Source organism: Passer domesticus, chromosome 3, assembly GCF_036417665.1.
Source record: "Passer domesticus isolate bPasDom1 chromosome 3, bPasDom1.hap1, whole genome shotgun sequence".
Lineage (NCBI taxonomy): Eukaryota > Metazoa > Chordata > Aves > Passeriformes > Passeridae > Passer > Passer domesticus.
In genome coordinates this window covers 90,168,987-90,187,165 of record NC_087476.1, presented here as the reverse complement: position 1 = coordinate 90,187,165, position 18,179 = coordinate 90,168,987, and the positions used below count along the sequence as shown (strand labels likewise).

At 40.6% G+C, this 18,179-nt stretch overlaps 1 long non-coding RNA gene across 10 annotated transcripts in view; it reads right to left on the bottom strand.

The window, feature by feature from the left end:
• The window catches only part of LOC135297096 (uncharacterized), a 55,585-nt gene that overhangs the window by 7,088 nt on the left and 30,318 nt on the right, over window positions 1-18,179 (bottom strand). For 8 of the 10 annotated variants that reach the window (XR_010359121.1, XR_010359123.1, XR_010359115.1 and 5 more), the window contains 2 exons: window positions 6,577-6,794; window positions 375-577 (listed from right to left, as the gene is read on the bottom strand). This is a non-coding gene — a long non-coding RNA (uncharacterized LOC135297096). Of the gene's footprint in view, window positions 1-374; window positions 578-6,571; window positions 6,795-11,902; window positions 12,015-18,179 lie in introns of those variants that run through there. The other 2 variants (XR_010359122.1, XR_010359124.1) reach the window with 2 other exon arrangements.

Sequence of the window (18,179 nt, the reverse complement as noted above, 5' to 3'; positions counted from 1 at the left end):
ACAGAGTTTGGAAAGCCAAATGAATTCTGTAGAATGTTTATATAAAAGCATTACTCTCCATAACTTCCTCTAACTGGACTGTCCTTTCATTTTTATCTTTTTCCATCAACTCATTTAGACTGACTCATTGCACCTAAAAATAGTTTATACTCAGAGTAACACCACAAAATGGATCATGCCTACATGCAGTTATCTGAGGAAACCTCCTCTGTTATTTCAGCTCATTCCTTTTGGAGTATGGAAATCACTGAACCACATATTAAGTTGGTATAAATTTAAATAACCATGAAAGTCAAGGAAGGTATGTGCAAGGATCTGATCCCCACTTAAAAATGTAACAAAGATTACTATCTAGGCCCTGGAGAATGTCTCACCTTTAGATATCCTTTTAGAAACAGCATGACTGCAGTGCTTTTAATGGAATCATTCCAGATCTCTGTTGGTGTTACTTCAAATAAATCCAGGGTTCTTGTATTTTAATTATTTTGCAATTTTTTCCATGTAGCTGGAGGTACAGGTAGCTTTACACCACAGGAGCCAAAGGAGGAGCTCTGTGAATAGCAAGTTCTTACCCTGTCTGGGACAAATCACAAAACAGAAACAAAATCAAATGTAGTTCATTATTTTGTGCCCTGCAATGTGGTTTTTTTTGTTTGTTTGGGGTTTTTTGGTGTTTTTATTTAGAGAAAAAACCCAATCCAAAACAAAAAACCAAATCAACAACAAAAAAAGGGATTAGAGGAATTTCAGAGGGAAAAGTGGGACTATACTTGCACACCAGAGAGCTGGTATGAACTTTAACAGTAAGGCTGGTACACATTTGTTTACACATTTTCAGACAGCACAAAACTCAAAAAATATTACAAAGCACTTAATCCAAAGGAGAACAGCATAGATATAATTTACCTGTTATTTATCTACCTCAGAAAACAGATTTTTGCCTGAAGCTGTAAATCATTAAGGCCTCTAATTTTCAACCAGTTGAACACAAATTGGCTTTCTGGTTTATAAAATCATCCTAATACTCCTCAGCACTGTTCTCTTTCAGGAGAGCCTACAGGGAGCCAGCTGTCTGAGCTGTTTGTGTTGCTATGTAAGATCTGTGCATAAGTGTCTCTCTGGGAGTTTTGTTTTGGTTCTGTCATTTAATATTCATGACAATCACCATTAACCTGCCAGCTGAGCTGCCTTAGCATCCTGCCTCCAGACAAAGCAAAAAGTTTACTCTTAGCCCACACGGCTCCTGGCAGCCTACATTTCCACATTACTGGATATTTTGGCTTGCATTTCTTATATTTAAACTAGCAGGATAAATTAAAAAAAAAACAAACCATAAGAACTACTAGGGAAAAGATAAAGCAAGAGCATCTTCAGTACTCCCAGTTAGTGGGAGACATGGTCGAGCAATTATTCTGATCATTCCAGCCAATACACCATGGTTTTGAGAAAGCTGACAATTCAAATGTATCCATTAATAATAAAATGTGACGGGGTAAAGAGGAGGGGAGAAATCCTTGCTTTTAAGCAGCATGGAATAAACTGCACCACCTTCAAATTACTCACAGCCCACTGCATATCTGTCAAAACAATATATAAATATTGGGAATAGTAAATCATTTCAGTGTCACTAAGAACAAATATATTCATGCTAAAAGCAAACTGTAATTACATTATTGTTTTAATGTACATATTTTTGCATCAAGAATGTCAGAATAATCCAATGATGATTAACACTCGAGACAATTCAATTACACACAGCAACTTGGAGAAGTCCAAGGGCTGCTAAGTTTCAGCTTCCCCAATCAGGCAGAACAAAATATACAGTAGGACTCCATCCTGCCAGTGTGGGGCAAACTGAAAAGCTCTTGGAGAATCAAGAAAACAGAGTGACACAAGGAGAAGGGAGAAATCAGTGATAAAAAGAGAGTAAGAGAGAAGGACCTACATAATGAAGGGAGAGAGAGGTAACATAAATTTTGATGTTGACAGCCACAACAGAGTAAGAGAAGTCCAGAGCCACCCTCACTGTGTGGCTGCCTCCTGCCAGAGCCACCAGGAATTATTTCAGACTAGTGAAGTGGGGAAAGAAGAAACACATGCTATAGAGCGAGCTGTTGGGAATTAAGTATTATTTTATATTGTACATAGTGATTAGAAGAAATAGATTTTGGATTATATTTCTCCCCTTAAGCTCCTGTGATGTTTTTTGTTCAGCTGCAGCTGGATGGATGGAAGGAAGGAGGGAGAGACTTACTTGTTTCCTGAAGGAGGAAAATTTTTTTTCCGTATTTTACTGTACACCCTGCAAGAGAGAATCAGGGATGGATTTGCTAAAAAACAGTGGTTGAGGGAATGAAGAGCTCACTCTTCAATCAAGACCACATCATCATCTTTGCTAGGGAAGCATACATTTATTTTCTAGATGGAGCCAGTCTCCCAGGGGTGCTAATAGCAACAATGTGCTTCCAGAGTCAGCTTTCAGAAATAAAGGTTTGTATAAAAGGTCCTATGTAAAACTTCTGATAACAGACTTCTGAAACTTGCCACAGCTTTATGAATGATTCTTCCCCACCAACAAAGCATTTAGGAAAGGTGAGGAATGTGAAATACAAATATCTAACATGATGAACAGCTGTCTACACATAAAATGAAATTACCAGAACATGGAATGGTAAAGGAGAATACATCAAGGCCCTCTTCATTTGCATCTAATGGGCATCCCAAGTGTGGATGCAATATTGTGAACTAAATCACAGTTCACCAGCCATTCCTGGCTGGAACCAGCTCAGCCCCACAGGGACAGCCCCAGCAGTTTTCACCAGTCTCTTCCCATGCAATAACCAGCACTGCTCAGCCTCCTGCTGCCTTCTGTGAAACCAACTCTGCTGCCTTCAGCTGCTTTAAGGCTCTGCCAGCAGCAAGCCCATCAGGACTCAAAGCCTGATGAAAGCCCAAAAGGAAGAGCCAATTTCTAGCATGTCTTGTCATAGTGCACATCCTTTCCCAAGCACGATTCTGTGAGCTGTGTAAGGATGATGAGGTTTTCCTGCACCTTTAAGGAGAGGAAAGAGCTCTTATCCAAGTAAGAATGACCATTATGAGGCATATACATATTATCCTGTCCATGCAGAAAACAATGATTTTATATTTTTAGTAAAAGTTATCAGTTAAGTGCCTCAACATCAGGAGGTGCAAAAATAAAGAAGCATCTCCCACCACATACCAAATAGCAAATCAATACATGAAAAAAAAATTTCTCAAACTTCTTTCTGGAAGCCACTTTTTGAAAGACTTTCTCTTCTTCAAATCCAGCCCTAACTATGGCTTTATGACAATGTGGCATAGCCGTTTCATTTCCAAAAAGCCAGTGTGTTCCCATTAGACTGCTTCTGATCTGCCTACAGCCACAAGCTACACTTAACATTGTTTATTTTCTGTAATTTGTGAGATTGTGTTTCACCCTCAAGTACATTTCATATACGTACTGCTCTACCCACTGTTGATTCAAAACAGCTAAAGGAAATAGGAACAGGACAGCACAGTAATAGGCAACAGGCCTGGAGAGAAAGTTTAGAGAAGACTGCAGTTCAGAGAGGAGCTCTTTCTGTATAAGTAGAAATCACCTACAGGCAATTTTCCTTGTTTCTAGGATCCTATTAACTTTGATATTTATGAAACTCTTAAGCTGCTCCTTTGGAAACAATCATAGCAAACGCTCCTCCAGATGGTTATGAAGCATTTCTTTTTTCCTTTTGAAGTAATGAAAAAAAAAAATAAGAAATTTATTCTTGTAAATATGCCATCAAGGCAGCTAAAAGAGCATTGACATTTTGCTTCACATTTCAGTCCACATTTTTCAGGAACTCCCTACTAGGAAACTTTATTAAATGCAATAGTAAATTTAATTTACAAAGAGTGCTGTTTTCACTGTATTTTTCTCCCTCAAATGTTTTCCTAGATGGATGCTTTCATAGCAGTACTTTTTTGTTTGTTTGCTTTGTTTCTATGCAACTTGAAATCATAAACCAATTTTCAACTAGTGTACATCAATAGAAACACAGAGCTCCAACTGAGCTATGCTGAATGTCACTGTTTTAGAATACAGTCCCCCCTCTTCTCCCTAGACTACAGTAACATCCTATAAGATCAACTTTCATGTTTTCTATGCTGCTCAAAAACCTACATATTTTACATTACTTAAAGCACCAAAAAAGTACCTCTCTGATTATGAACACAATTACACATCCACTTTTCTCCCATAATTCTAGTCTTAAATGGACACTTGTTTTTGGTTAAAAAACCCCCAAACTTTGGAACTTCAGAGCTCTGTACTTCTCTGTACATCTATGTACATTATTATCCCTTTCCTTCATTTCTCCTTTCAAAGAATATTAAGACATTCACACTACTGGGAGTTTTGACAAATATTGTTGCAGGATGCAGATGAGATAACTGCTTATGAAACTGAAGCAGTTGCTAAATCTAGCTAAAAGCTATAGAAATAAACCATATGTTTTGATGGTGCTTATTCTTGGTTTTGCAGGGGAAAAAAACCAAACATCCCCCCCCAAAATTCAAAGTAAACATAATTTTCTAATTTCATGCTAATTTACATAATTAAATAGCTCTCCAGGAGTTTCACTGCCAGTCTAAGATAACAACAATGCAATTTGGCTCTTGCACAGAATAACCACTTCTGATTATTGTTTTTATGCGTAGTCAGGATTAGGCAAACATCTTTCCAATACAACCCTGGAAAAGCTAAAATCCAGAAGGACTAAGGGCTTTTAAATATTCAGTATAGCAAAATGCAGATTTGTCTGCCCCAGACTTTAAGAACATGGTAATGAGCACCTCCCCCATTTAATGCTTAGTTTTGACTGTTAAACAACACTTCTGATATTCCTTAAATTTCACTGTCTGAAATAACAGAGACCAAAATGTCTTTTCCTGCCTGTTTTCCTGAATGGCCTCAGAGAAAGCCAGCAGAAAATGGAGTGGAATGACACCAGTTTGTAGCTCTAGAGAAGAAAACAGGTTTTAAATATAACTGAAGATGCAGACAAATAGGTATTTGCCTCCCAAGCAGCAGCCACAAGACAAGCAAATAAAAAAAACACCTGAGCCATGTGGATGCAAACACAAAAGTGTGTGTATGTAATTTTAGCAAAATTGTGTGGCCCAGTCAGGAACGTTACAAGTGTAGGTAAGAAAACACCCCAAACCAGTGAAGCAGTTTGTAAAATTATCCTGAATTACCACAAAGAGAGAAAAAAAGGGAGCAAGGATTTTCTGAGTGCAGCCCTGATTGAAGAGAGAGGCTTGGGCTACTGCCAGAAGAGCTGTTTCCTATTGTCTTTTTTCCTGCTACATTCAGGAAAACAGGACCTCGGTTTAATCCTACTTTGATTACAAAGAATGTACACAAAGATACATCACTTTGTATAAACATTTCTGACATAAATAAACTAGAGGAGATCAAATATTGGCTGACCACTAAAGTCAAAAGTTATGTAACTCCTTTCATATATACTGAGAAAAAATACACAAAAAAAAATCCAGCAAAATCCTGAAATATATCAGACTTTTAGCATTCAGAATTTGTAATCTAAGTTGGTTTTTAACTTAAAGAATTGAAGATATAATATGAATATAAGGAAACATACTATTTCACAATATACAGATGAAACTTTCTGAAAAATAGTGTGGAGACTTGAGGAATGCAAAAAATTATCTAGTCAACACATTACCTTGAAACTCTGAGCTCTCTATTACGTTCCAGCCTAACCCCAAAGTCCCATATTAGCCTGATCACTGAAACACAAATTCCCTGCACTCACCTTCATGGGTCCTTCTGAAAGCGCTGCCTGAAGCACCACCCTGCTCTCCCTGTGTTCCCCACCCCTGAGAGCTCTGTGCTGGGCAGCAGGGCAGAACTCTTTCATTCTACACAAGCCAGACTCCTTGAGGCTCTCAGCCTCCACAGAGCTTCTGAAAAGTTTTGCTGCATTCCTGTATTTTTGATGCCTCAAACAAACAAGGGCTGACAATGTGCCTGCAGAAAGATTTCCATTGCCTTTCCAACGCAGCAGCTGAGCACGGCAAAGAGCCTGGTCCTGTACCCTTGACTCACACAGGTAACCAAAATTCTCTCCTAATGCCTACTTTTTCAGAGCAGGGTTTCGTTGGAAGTTCTGCAGGTATGTCTCTCTCAATTCTGTTTCAGAACAGAGAAAGCAGAGTGCAGACTCTTCCAGAAAGGGGAAATCTAGTTCTTGTTTATATGAAGGTGCTCCCAGCTTAACTGATCTGGGCCAGAAACCCCTGGCATGCAAAAAGAACATTTACCTGGTGCATTTCTTCTATCCAGCCTAACAGAGTACTTGCTTACATATGGTAACTATTGAGAAAAGCATTATAAATTTTAACTTGTTTTTTCAAATAATCTTCAGTTATTGGCAGCAGGTTTAGTACAGTGCCAAAGAGCACAACTGAGAAGAACAGGGCGGGAAAAAAAGTGCTCTTATAAGGGAAGAAAAACGCATTTCTCATCTGTCAGTCGTGCTGATACCTCACCATCTCTTGTGTTGAGAGTCGTGTCACATCATGGCAGTCAGCTGGGCAGCAGCGAGCAGCTGGCCTCCCACACTGACCCATCTGTCCCGTCCCTCTGCAAGGCTGGTCCTTGTCCGGGAAAGCGGAGCAAGAGAGACATCCAGCGGCTGCAGCATCTCCGTGCACTTCTAAACGCAACTGGAGACAAACTCCGCTGCCTTCTCAGCTAGTCCGTGACCCTGCGTGCAGGAGAAAACATTCATGAGCCAACTATCAGACATACAGAAAGAGAAAAAAATATTGCAGTGGCTGAAGCGCTACTTTAGCCTCTGCTGGGCATTTTTCATGCAACCTACAAACTTCCTCACTGCGTTCCCCAAGTCCCATCCCTGGTTCTCCCTTTTTCTCTGAGGCTTAACTTCATTATTTTGTTTCTGAACTCTACGTGTGAATTGGGATAGGTCTATTAGCTTCCATGAAGCTACAACGTTCTGTGCCAACCTAGGATCTCATTTCAGTGCTTTGCCATTCAGACTTGTATTTTTCACATCTACTATCTTCTATTTAAATATTTTCTTTAACCTTAACTCTATTTATACTACTTATTTTTATCTGCATAGTAAATAGAGCTCCCAGTTAATACTGATAAAAATTCCAGAGAATCAGTTGTAAATCCTAGTATTAAGTGGTTTGATCTTCATGTAAGAGCAAGGAGAAACAAATTATTACTAGTAGAAATTAGTAGTATCTACAGTATTTGTCATTAAAAATTCCATGTCTTTCCTGCCATATCTAAACTATTTCTTGTCCATAAAAATATAGCTTATTTGCAAATATAAGTCACTACAAAAGGACTTATAAACTCAAAAATCTGAAGACAAGATAAAGAAGGGAAACATAGGGTTAATTTTTTTTTAGTAAATATTAGCAATATTAATTTTGAAGTAATTTATTTGGAAAACTCAACTTTGTCACTGCTACATGTTAAGTAATTGCTTTTTAAAAGGCTTGACCTTTACAAACTCGAAAGATCTATATGAAAAGAGTAGGAAATGGGTTAAGTCTTCCATATTTAGATAAAAACTAAAGGCAGGCAGTTCCTGACTTTACTGACAACAGTGCAGGATGAGTTAGGAATACAGTTAAGGGATGTGTTTAAAGAGCTTTTAAAGAGAAAAGTGCATCAGTCAATGGGGTAAAACCACATAATATGATGGAATGAGCCAAAATTACAATGATATGGTGCTTATGAATAAACTGACATACTCAATAATTATTAGTAATTAATAGCAGAGAGGAATCAATGCTGAAACCAGGACTGGTGATCTCTTTCTGTCTCCTTTTCTCTCTTTAATTAATCTCTTCCTGCCTGTCTTCCCTTTCACCCCAGCCCTTTATCCCAAGCCCACACATGTGCTTACACAGTAGATCAGGGACCAACACACCAATTTCCATGCCAAGGGTGCAATTCACTATTAAAACTTTCTGGTTGTTTGCAGACCCTCTGACTTTTGTCATTCCTTTTGCCCACGAGCATGTATGAATCTTGGGTGCTTCCTTACTCTCAAGGGTGGGATATCCCAACCACACAGTCTACTAAAGTCCAAGCAACTCTTTGGTGACTCAGACCCCTGGATGTCAGGGGGCTGTCCCACCCCAGGGCAGCCAGCCCTGCCAGCAGCTGTTTGCCAGGGCACAGGCACAGAAGGATGTGCTTTGAGCAGCCGCAGCCACTGCCTTCCTGCCTTTTCCTCCACAGCAAATCCATCACGGATGAGTTTATAGCAACACTTTGCAACAACCTGAGCTCCAGCATAAATCTGCCACCCCTTGATTGGCTTTGATCAGTGCCAAATTTGCTGCCCAGTTGTTACACCAAATGACCTAAGGTCGTCCATCTGCTGAGTCCTGAACGGCCTCTGAAGAGAGGCAAAACCAGAGACACCTCTTCATCTGTCTTTACTCATGAAAATCATTAAGTCTTCCCTAATTGCTGTACTCTGGAGATATAAAGTCCCACAGATTACTGCTCTGTTGCAGAAAAAAATGACACTGGCTGGAAACAATACTTATGGACTTCTTTATTTCTATACTTACTCCTTTGGAGGAGTGCAAAAAAAAAGCATATGAATTTTCTTCTATTAGAAGAATTATTAATTATCAGAAGGGTACTTGGTAGAATTTTCACCTGTACATCACTACAGGTGGATGGATACAAGACAGTAATGAAATTATTATTACTTTCTAGTTATTGCAAAAGATTTTTTTAATTTAAAGGTTAAATCAACAACTGATTAACAATCAATTATTTAACCACTTAGGTCTAAACAAACTGAAAAACATATTTTTATATGCCTACATGAAAAGTAAATATTTTCCTTAGTTTTCTTCTGCTTTCCAGTAAGAGTTTACCAAAAAACTTTAAAATGGTGATCTATATTTGGCATGAGGTCACCCTGATTTTGTACAAGCATTTAAAAAATACAAATCCTGAGACAGCATTCTCTGAAAGAATTTGGGTCCTATTCTGTTGGGAAATGTCCTACTTGTTTTTACACCACATAATCTTTGCACTGAGGACCTTCTTTCAATCAACCCCCAAACACCATGATAAAGTAGCTGTTATTGTCTTTCCATTCTCCATACAGAAAATGGCAGGAAGAAAGCTACACCCAAAGTTTCATCAACACTTTACAGTTGAAACAGAGCAATAACTCAGATCCCTTGACCTAATGTTTTATACTTTTCCAACAAATTTTTCTCCATTTGACTTCAAAGAACAACAAAATTATTATTATTTAGTTGAGACAGCCAACTAAACCTGAAACGGAATTATTTTAGCAAAGTCCCAGTTCAAATCAGCTTTGTTACAAAGTTCCTCTGTTAAGAACTTAACATAGAATCATAAAATGGTTTGGGATGGGACCTTTGAGATCATCTAGTGCCAACACAGGCAGGGATGCCACCCACGATCCCAGGCTGCTCGGAGCCCCATCCAACCTGGTTTGAACACTTCCAGGGATGGAGCCTTCTCTGGGCAATCTGTGCCAATGTCTCACTGAAGAATTTTGTCCTAATATCTAAGTCCCTTCTCTGTCAGTATAAAATTGTTCATCCTTGCCCTATCACTAGCTGCCCGAGTAAAAAGTTGCTTTCTCTGTTTTGTATCGGCTCCCTCCAAGCTCCGGAGGGCACAGTGAGATTTCCCTGGAGCCTTCTCTTCTCCAGGCTGAGCAGCCGCATCTCTCCCAGCCCGTCTGCACGGGAAAGGCGCTCCAGCCCTCTGAGCATCTTTGCGGTTCTCCTCCAGACTTTCTTCCTAAATGTTTTTGTTACCTTTAGCAAGGTTTCCAGAGCCGGAACAGCAGCAAGTGTGTGGTCTCAGGTATGCAATGCAAGGCTCTCCGGGGACGGCGCTCGAGGGCAGCGCCCCGTGGAGCGAAGGCTGCAAGCAGAACGGTGACCGCGAGAAGGCGGCAGAACACAACCTCGGGAATGCCGCCCTGCCCGCCGGGACACCCCGGGACACCCCGGGACACCCGGCTTAGGCATCTGGCAAGCTCCAGATGAAGGGTTTCCTGAAGCCAAGAGGGGAGCAGAGAGCACGGCACACTGCTGATTTACGGGGACGTGGACGGCGCATCCACGGGAAGCACAGCCTGTGAGGGTGAGCGCCAGGCAGAGCTGCTGGGGTGGATTGGGTGCTTGGTCAGCCTGGGGCTTACAGAGGAGTCCTGGAGGCTCCTGCCACTGCTGCTGGCACAGACTCTGAAGTGCTCTCTCCTGGTCCTTTCTCAGGCCAAATTGTATCAACTTAGATGGGAAAATGGCCTACCTGAGAACTAAATAAAATCTGGAGAAAGGCTTCTAACAATTGACCAGTTAACAGATCATACAAAGAACTAAAGGGATCAATGAGTTTTTAAAATAAAATTACAACGGCAGGGCATAATTATTGCCCTTTATTCTTTAATATCGTTATTATTGCTCTTTATTCTTTAATATCGTTAGCTTCTCATTGTGTCACATGACACAACCCTGATCCCACTTAGGTTTCTGAATCACATCACTGAACAGGCAGGTTCTTCTTGGTTTATGACTCTGAGATGAGCCTGTTTCCTGAGATCCCAGATGAAGGAAGCTTCACAGCATCACAGGGCTTGAGCAGGTATCAATCTACATTGCACAGGGACAGCACTGTGTGCTCAGACAGCAGCAGCACAGGAAGAACTTGGGACTGGAAAAATAGAAGCGATATGGGCGAGTGTGGTCTCAGGTATGCAATGCAAGATGCCTGCAGGCATACAGCAGGATTTGGTTGGATTCACATACCACACAAACATGATAAACACAAAAGTAAGCAAATCAAGCTGCCAAAAGTAATGGTTAAATTGTAGATTACTTGAGCAGTGGCCTGAAGCTGGACAGCTATTTAACTGTTGCACACCCTGATGGAGAGCAGGCTGTGATTGTATTCCACTGCTACTGTCACCTAGATCTACTTTTCTGTGTAAGAAATGAGGAGGTGCACACTTAGTTGCAAGAACCCCAAGTAGAAAGCACTGGATAAAGAGCAAAATCTTACTACACTACACCTGGAAAAAGGAACCTCTGTAACAGAGGGAACTAAAGTTCAGGGAAAGTTGTGAGATACCCGGGCAAGGAGTGCACAAGCTGTGCAGTGAGGAAGACAGTCCAGCAGGGTTACTTTACAGCACAAAAAAAAGCAGATTTGAGGCCAGTGCCTGGAAAGGACACACGTCTGTACAGCACCACAGGCCACTGGCACCCTCTCCTGTGGCAGCAGTGCCCAGGGAACAGGGGAGGAAAGGACATGAGATGACTGCACTGAAGATCAACAGTACCATATAGAAAAATTCAGGTTGGTTAAGGTTTTTTTTCTTCTCTACCAGTGAAAAAAGTCACATCCATTCCAGCACAGCACAGCATGCTCTTCCAGAATGTAGAAGCAAGGTGATTTCTGTTCAGTCTGCTACAGAAAAGAGATCTGAATGGGGATCCATAGGCACTCTGAACTAAGTCTCTGTTCTGAGCAAAATAACCACATGTAACCCAGAAATTCCCAGAACAGTTGGTTACATCCTCTTTCCTGCTGCTCTGCACGAAAACAAGGTATTTTCACAAACTTCTCAGTAACAGTGCTGACTTCAATAACTTGGTCCCTCCAATTCACTCTCACCTTACCTGTGCCAGGACAGCTGCTGGTACAGGCACATGTTGAACTATATTGAGTAAAATTAACCTCTCTCCTCCCCCAAAAAACCACTCTCCTCCCCCCAAAAAAAGGTTTTTAGAAAGATTTAATTAGCTTCCCCATCTAACTCACTGTGCAGTCCCACCAGCTGTTACACTGGCACAAGTGAATATGTAGGTGATGGTGGCAACAGGCAGGAATGAGTGACATGCAGAGGACATTACAGTGAGAAAGAAGGGCTTGTGAAACCACATTCAAGTGGAGGCTGAGCCTGATCATTAATCACTGAGGAAATACATTTAACTTTGGCACCAGTCAAGCTACTCAGCTGTTAGCATTTTAACCTGAGTGCCTTGCCAAAACTCAGGTGGTTTTTCCAGTTAAAAGATACTGGTACAGAATTGAACTCCGAAATAGTGCTGCTTTAATTATGTTCCCAAATAATAATTAATTTTAACTGTTACTTTTAATAACTGGTATTAATTTTTAATTTCAAAAGCATTCTACTTCCACCTTGCTCACTGGGCTTTTCAGCCCATCACTCACAGCACAGCTGCAAAGGTTCCTGGATCAGCCTTTGCCACAGCAGAGGAATGGGAAGGAGTGGGACTCTTCTGTAGCAGCCCTGCTGCTGAAAGCACAGGGACTTTGCTCAGTGCCAGACTGTTCTCAGGAGGTGTCTGACACTGTTTCCAGGCTGTGCTCCACACCACAGTTTGAGCCTCTCAGCTGTGCCAGCTCCAGGTACTGAGCCTCCTTGAGCACTTGCACTCCAGCTGAAGGGTGAGAAACCTCCCACACAGAAAAGGCAGAAACAACAACTGATTTTACTCTTTGCTTTTACTCTTTCCTCCCTCCCAATTTATTTATCAGCTCTACTTTCAAAATAAAACTAACAAGCCCTTTCACAGCGTCAGATCTTTTCCAGCTGTGCAAGAATCAAACAAATCAGACAGCCGAACATGCCCCCAGCGGGTAAAACAGGATGCTGCTCTGAGAGCTCTTGCTCAGCTTTTCTTTACTCTTACCCAAGACAAGCTTCCTACTCACTCTGTGGTTTTTCTGATTAAGTTCCCAAACCCAGCTCCTTCTGCATACGTGCTTCCTTGGCAAGATGACTTAATATTGCCCATTAGTACAATTGTTCAAATATTCAAGTAGCCTCTGCTAATTTTTCCCAGAACTGATGACATGCTCAAGTATCTTTTAAAACACAGTACCATTTCTTTAACATACATTACAAGAAATAAAGGGCATCAGTAAAACCTCCTGATTTCAGGAAAGCATCTCACTAGGTGCTAGTTAATAATGGAATATTTAATCACACGCAAACACATCTCTTTAGCCCAGCTGCTTCTTCCCCTTGCATACACATGAAACAGCTTAAAATGGTCATAGGAAAGGAGATTTTATACAAATAATTGTAAAAAAAAAAAAAGGCAAAAACAACACCAAAAAAACTTAGGGAGACTCAGCAGTTCTAGTTTCCCCCCTTGCATGTTGTACATTTTGATCTCAAAATGATATAAGCTCCATGACTATCAAGAGGGGATAAAACATTTATGATCCTATATTGCATAATACCTGCACATTTGAAGGTAAATAGTTACAGATATTTTACAGAGACATTCTCTCTCTTCACAGTTTTGTCAGTTCATATTTCAAATCAGGCTTTACAGCCTTCATTTAGCTGCAGAAAACACAGTGGCTGCTAGAATGAAGCAATACTCAATACATGTTGTAAGGTAATTCCAAAGATGTGCATTGTAAAATTTGCCAAGTACCACAAAAATTACTCCTATATCACCTGAAAAGACTGAAAAAACCATTTATTTAGACTTATTTCTGTTAAAAAAAAGAAGTCAATCTTCAGGATGGCATTAGACAAGTGAAGTTCTACTGAACCCTCATGTGCTACAGTGCTCTGCTTGCTCTGCTCGGTGTTTATTTTCATTTCTGAGGCCATCAGACTGGCATTCCACTTGTAGGTGTAGTAAGAGAAAACCAAACTCGAAGTCCCTTTGTACAATGTACAACTTGCAAGTCTGGATGCCTACATAAAGCCAACTAAAGGTCAGAGCAGAGGAGCTGTAATTAAACTTGTCATTTAGAAGAAACTCAGGCCTCACTCCAGAAATGTATCAATGAAATTGCTCAGCTTTCAATTGCTTGAGTCCTATACAGAAGGTCAGCACTACTTTCCTAGATAGGATCCTGACTTTTCATTGGGATTCCAAGTAGTTTACAGCAGATTCACCTGCATTTCTAGCAGGATTGTTTCTCCCTTTACTTCACTCCATGCAGCAGTACTCAGCCATGGATTGCTTAATGCCCATGCAGCCCCCTGCCCATATCTCAGCTGCACCTGCAGTCGTATTAGGCAGTTTTAAAGCTTTGTACTACATGATTTGTGAGAATTATAGTCGTTGCCTCAAGTGAAAGGTAGCACCTCTAGCAGATGGGCCTTCACATTTCCATCATAATCGACAAGATGGACTCTTGTCTGCTCTGGCTCAAATGATAGAGAATTCTCCAGTTTTAAAGTTTTGCCAGTCTTGGCAAGAAGGTGTAGTAACAAAGGCCAAACACCTGAGCTGGCCTGATGTACTTTTTCAGCCCTAAAGGTTGTTTTTCCACGTGGCAATGAGGCTGCTGTCCGTCAGGATGAGGGAAGCGTGCAGTGTCGCGGCACGCACAGATCGGTGTGCGGTGTGACCACGTGTGCGGTGCCTGCTCAGGGGACAGTGTCACTTCCCAGAACTGCCAGCACAGCACCTTCCCACAAGCATGAAACTGTCTCTGTTGGAGGGGGAAAAATAAAAGAAAGAGGAGAGGAGAGGAGAGGAGAGGAAGAAAGAAAGAGAGAGAGAGAGAGAGAGAGAGAGAGAGAGAGAGAGAGAAAGAAAGAAAGAAAGAAAGAAAGAAAGAAAGAAAGAAAGAAAGAAAGAAAGAAAGAAAGAAAGAAAGAAAGAAAGAAAGAAAGAAAGAAAGAAAGAAAGAAAGAAAGAAAGAAAGAAAGAAAGAAAGAAAGAAAGAAAGAAAGAAAGAAAGAAAGAAAGAAAGAAAGAAAGAAAGAAAGAAAGAAAGAAAGAAAGAAAGAAAGAAAGAAAGAAAGAAAGAAAGAAAGAAAGAAAGAAAGAAAGAAAGAAAGAAAGAAAGAAAGAAAGAAAGAAAGAAAGAAAGAAAGAAAGAAAGAAAGAAAGAAAGAAAGAAAGAAAGAAAGAAAGAAAGAAAGAAAGAAAGAAAGAAAGAAAGAAAGAAAGAAAGAAAGAAAGAAAGAAAGAAAGAAAGAAAGAAAGAAAGAAAGAAAGAAAGAAAGAAAGAAAGAAAGACACCCGGATTATCATATTATGTTCCTCATCCTGTCAAGTGACCCACCAGGCTGTGGCAAAGCACGTGAGGCAGCCTCCATCTCACCATGTTATATAATTTGGTGGTAACAGAAGTAGGCACGTTTGCTAAATGACTGAGCAGATGTGGCATTTAAAAATGTGTCAACTTTGCCCCTGGACAATCTTAGAGAAAAAGCAAACAAAATGAACCCAGACCCTTCCATCATTCTGATTACAATCTTTGGTGATTATTTTTCTCTGAATTTTTGTCTGCAATGTGATTTTTCCTTCTCTCTCTTTGTCCAACCTCAGCTGTGGGAATTTCCCCATCTCCAGTGCCAGTGATGGGAAAGCAAGAGCAAAACTGCTGTTCTGGGTCACATGATCTGTCACAGAGACCCTGACCCCAACCCCAGCTCGGATTTTTAGTGTGAATCTGGAAAGGCAATGTTTAAGCTACAGCCCTTGCATATGATCACAAAAGTCTGAAGCGAGCACATTCTCCACCTCATGAGCAAAGCACTGGGCATGACTGTGCATCCTACTTCTGCCTAGTAAATACCTGCTCATTTCACTTTTATCTCAAATATTCATGGGAGGATGCAGCCTAAATTTGCACTGAGCTTGTGATTTAAATGAACTATGCAATTTCCTGTCCAAGTCCATCAAGTTATATTGCAATACCATTTCTGTTTAAGTGATTTGCAGCCCTCTTCATCTCTAGTAATTTAGGTTTCCACAGAACAGATGGCAAACTAATAGAGGAATGCACAGTCACAAATATATGGAGCATTCACTGCCTGTACACAGTGACTCAGTAAATGATTCACCCACTTTCCTCAAACAGTTGTGACCTTTCATCTGACTACTTCCTCAAACAAAATACAGAGAAATATTAATAACATATGGAAACCAGGAACCAACAAATTGGGGGGAATAATAATAGCTCATCTCATGATTTTTTTTGCTATTGTGCTAATCCTTACTCCATGCTCTGCATTTCTCACACGTTTCTGTCATCTCCTGCTACCCTTTGACTACTTAACCAGATCCACTAAAGCAGAGGTTGCTCTTTGTTATGAAAGAAGTGAAGGCAGAGAATACCTAAAGGCCTCGCAAAGGGATAAGTTTTTGGAAAAATATTATAAAAGAAACAATATCATATGAATAATATACCAATGTGCAGATCATCTTGTTATATATTTTAAAAGTAACAACACATATATGCACAACTTTCCTTTCTGCCCCTTACAGTGTAAAGCTGGTAAAAAGCAACCCTGAGCACCAAGATTGAACTTTATCAACAAACACAACTTATACTGAGAATTAGAGAAGGCAAAGCTAATGTGCTACAGTATTGCACCACAGATGTTTTTGCCACCACATATGAAAAATCTCAGGCATAAAATTAAACACGAGCAAAATCCTTTCAGGAAACTACTGCCAATATCTCATTCTGTTAGGCATTTTGAAATAATTCATTCATATGAGAGAAAAAGCCCTTATCTGGTCTCTAGAAACATGAGGTGATACACACCAAGAGGAAAACGTATTTTAAATGTTATGTAAAGCTTTGGCAAAAAGATTACAGTGGCACCATCCTCCAAACCCCAAACCGGCAGAGTTGAGATAGAGCAGAAATATCAGAGCCCTGCTGGATTCTGCCTGGACATCACACATGTCAAAGAAATATGTGGTAAATCTGAGAAGCAAAGGCAAAATGTATTTTCAAGGGACACCATCCTGCAAATCATCTGCAAACAGTGGAAAAATTTTTTCTCACAGTATGTAGAGACCCGGTACTTTGTTATCCTGGTGCTTCATTGATTTTTAAAATATTTTTTCCTCCTAAATCAGATCCATTATTTCTTAGTAGCTTCCTCTGGTCAGAGATGACAGTGTTCTAGGGACCACATAATTGATACCCCAAGCTCCAGAAGAGGTGGTTCCTTGCTGCTTGCTACCAGGTTGTGCTATGAGTTCTTCTCTGGGAGAGACAGTGGAGCCCACGAAGTGTTAGGAAACCTCCAGAGAGTGGCAGACATGTGGAAAAGGCTGACTACATCAGGTGAAGTCACCACAGGAATGGTTTGCAGTGGTTAATGATCCAAATTTCCAAGGAAGTAGCTAGAACCCTGTCTTGCAGGCCTCTGAGGGGTCACTTCAGAGCCACAGTGCAGCATCTCTTTTCCCATGGGAATGTGGTGGCAGTTTGCACCACCCACTGCCACTACACAGCAGGTCAAAACAAGTCAACCAGGGAACCAAGAGTGGATATTGGATTTGTATTTTTAAAAGTCTTCTGAACCCCATAAGGAATTTTGTCTCTTTATTCTTGGCACTGTAACATAAGTAACAAAGAGCTTCCATCCCAAACAACACACCACATCCACTGCTGATAAGATGCCACAGGAGGATGAAACACAGGAACAAGATGGGCATGGATAAGCACAAAAATAGCTTGCAGAAAAGCAGAAGTCCAGAAGTTCCCCATTTCTTAATGGTTGGTTTATATCCTCTGGCAGTGTGGCACAAATGCAGGTGACTGAAAGAGAATGTGCTCACCCCTAATGAGAAATCTGCCTTTGCCTCACTTGGGACTCTTTCCCCATTGCTTTATCAATACAAGATTAGCACAGTTCTAGCAGCACAGATGTTCAAACCTGATGCAAATTCTGAAAGACAAGGAAAGTTTGGCAGTTTTTGGAATGCCGCAACAGGCAGATAGAAGATGCAATGTGGTGAAATACTCAGGCCTGCAGTGAAGTTGAACCCACTATCAAACACAGCTGTACCAGTCACATGCTGGGGATTTCCCAGCTGCAGACTCCCAAAGCACACCAGTTTCAAACAATTCAGTCACTATGTAATCAGCAACCATGTGACAATTTCATTTTCTCTTCCAAAACATCCAAACAAGTCTGGATTCAGAAAGACTCTGTGGCTCAGCCACTGTGACTCTTAGGACTTCTTCTGCATTTATCATGTCAAACTTAACACTGCTACTGCAGTAGGACTGTACTGGTTTATCGCAGAAACTCCTTCTGTGATCTTTATTCAGAAGGAAGTAAGTGTCC